This window comes from Orycteropus afer, unplaced genomic scaffold (assembly GCF_000298275.1).
Source record: "Orycteropus afer afer isolate SDZICR_OR568_19922 unplaced genomic scaffold, OryAfe1.0 scaffold00300, whole genome shotgun sequence".
Classification (NCBI taxonomy): domain Eukaryota; kingdom Metazoa; phylum Chordata; class Mammalia; order Tubulidentata; family Orycteropodidae; genus Orycteropus; species Orycteropus afer.
The window spans coordinates 4,295,865-4,298,511 of record NW_006921887.1 but is presented as its reverse complement, the minus strand read 5'-3'; the positions used below and the strand labels follow the sequence as shown (position 1 = coordinate 4,298,511).

General features: G+C 38.9%; 1 protein-coding gene across 1 annotated transcript in view; it reads left to right on the top strand.

Annotated features, from left to right (window-relative positions):
- Nucleotides 1–2,647, top strand: part of C9 (complement C9) — a 76,965-nt gene that overhangs the window by 73,419 nt on the left and 899 nt on the right. The gene's annotated exons all lie outside the window — the stretch shown is intronic.

Genomic DNA, 2,647 nt, shown 5'->3' with positions numbered 1-2,647 from the left:
TTTGGTATTTTCATGCAAATTCTTCTGCTAGTTGGGGTTTAGTCTACTTCTGTATCCTTCCCTTCAAGGCTCAGCAGTCCAAGATTATCTTCTGTGTTTGTGTCAATTGGTTTCCCTTTTCTTTGTTGAAGAGGGTCTGTGCAGTCCTTCTGCCTAGTCCGCCATCTTGCCGGAACCTGTTTCCTAAATTTTGTGTAGAACTGATATCAAGTCATAAATGTTTTTAGAATTTTCCAGTAAAACCATCTTGGCCTTCTTTGTTGGAAGGTTAACTGTAAACTTGATTTATTCAATGGATCTAGGACAATACAGACCACATTTTTATCCTGAGTGAGGTTTTGCAATTTACATTTTTTAATGAGTTTGTCAATTTTATCTAAGTAGATTTATGTTTATAGATTCTGTAGTGACTTCCCCTCTTTTGTCCTTGATATTATTAATTTGTGTCTTCTCTCTTTTTTTTATCAGTACAATTAGAGGCTTATCAATTTTAAAATCTCAAGGAAGCAGTTCTGGTTTGGGTTTTATTGATATTTCTCTACTATTTTTCTTTTTTCAATTTCACTGATTTCTGTTTTATCTTTTTTATTTACCTCCTTCTGTTTTGGGCTTAATATTTTTCTTCTGTGTCTGGTTTCTTAAGCTGGAAGCTGAACTGATTGATTGATATCAGAGATTTCTTCTTATTGAATATAGGCATTTTCTCCTATTAATTTTCCTTTAAGTACTTCTTTAACTGTGTCCTGCAAATTTTGATATGTGTGTCTCTTATCCCCCTGCTTATGTAAACATTTAAAAAACACTCATTGCACTCAAGTCAAGTCCAACTCTTAGCAATCCTATGTATACCCCAGAGGGTTTCCAAGACTGTAAATCTTTAGTAGGGAAGCAGACTGCCACATCTTTCACAAATCTTGAATTTGTGAATTCAAACTGCCAACCTTTCAGTTAGCAGCCAGCATTTAACCACTGCCTCACCAGAGCTCCTTTTTTGTAACATAACGCAACACAACACAGCACACTACCATCGAGTCCAATTCAACTCATAACATCCCCTCCTTGGGTTTCCCAGGTGGAATCACTACAGAAGTAGATTGTCCAACCTTCCTTCTGAGGAGTGGCTGGTGGGTTAGAACCACGAGCCTTCTGGTTAGCAGTCAAATGCCTTAGGCACTATGCCACCAGAGCTCCTTTTGTAACATAGTTACTTTAAATATCCATCTGATAACTTGAATATTAATTTCTTTGGCTATGCTTCCATTTTCTATTATTATACTGGTTCTCATTCGTCTCCTTGTGTACCTGGTTATTCTTACTGTGGGCTGGATATTGTACTTTAAAATTTGTAATAGAAGTAGCTTTAAGCCTGGAATGATTTTAGTTTTCAAATATATATATATATGCATTCACAAAGCTTCTGGAGGCACTAATAATCCAGGATCATCTTAATCCAATTATAGGATTGTATTATTCCAAAACAGGCTGCAATCTTCGGGAGCTCTAGTGGCATAGTGCCTAAGGCATTTGGCTGCTAACCAGAAGGCTGGAAGTTCAAACCCACCAGCTACTCCTCGGAAGATAGATCGAGCAATCTTCTTCCATAGTGATATCACCTTGGAAACCCAAGGAAGGGTTGCTATGAGTTGGATCCGAACTGGGCTGCAATTTTTAGCATGGCTAAACTACTTCCAGTTCCCTTAACTTTAGGGTTGTAGTCCTTTGGGTTCCAACACAAAGCACAGCTCATTTGTCCTGTTTGGCACTGAATTTTCTCAGCCTGGCAGTGTGTTCTTCTGTCTGTTAGACCGTTGACTGTCTTCCTTTGAATTAGGAAATGCCTCAATTAAACAAACAAACAAAAAACAGCAACAACAACAACAAAAAAAATCGTTGCTGTCTAGTTGATTCTGACTCAAAGCGACCCTATAGGACTAAGTAATACTTCCCCATATCATTTCAAAGGCTATAAATCTTCACATGAGCAGACATTCACATCTTTCTCCTGCAAAGCAGCTGGTAAATTCAAACTGCCAACCTTTGGCTAGCAGCTGACCTCTTCAAACATTGCCATGGGAGGGTTCCCTATGTCTCAGTCACCAGGCTCAAAACACTGGGATCACCTCTTTAGATTTCTACCTTCTTCCACACTTTAGCCCAATAATTCTTTACAGTATTACGTTGTTAGTTCTTCAAGCAGATTTTTAATTTTGGTTTTATCCTGTTCTGCTTTTTTTCATTGTATTCAAAGAAAAGTTTAGCCTGCGTTATTTAGCCAATCATTATCCTCCATCCTCCAGCAAAAAGTTTTCAGTGCGTTCATGCTTTTTACTTTCCAGGACATTCCTGCTTGGCTTTGCATACAAGCCTCCTGTTTGGCAGGAGGCAGCAATCATTGACCACATTCTGGAGGAGGAGAGCTTGGGGGCCAGGGTGGGACAGGGTGCAGGAAGTACAGCAAGAACAATTCACAAAATAATTTGTCAAGAAATTACGCTGCCAACATTTTTAATCTCCCTGTTGCTTTAAACAGGTGGTTTAAAATCTCCCTTTTGTTTAAAACAAGTGGTGCTGAGGTTAAAGCATTGGGCTGCTAACCAAAAGGTCAGTGGTTCGAACCCACCAGCTGCTACACAGGAGAAAGATGAGG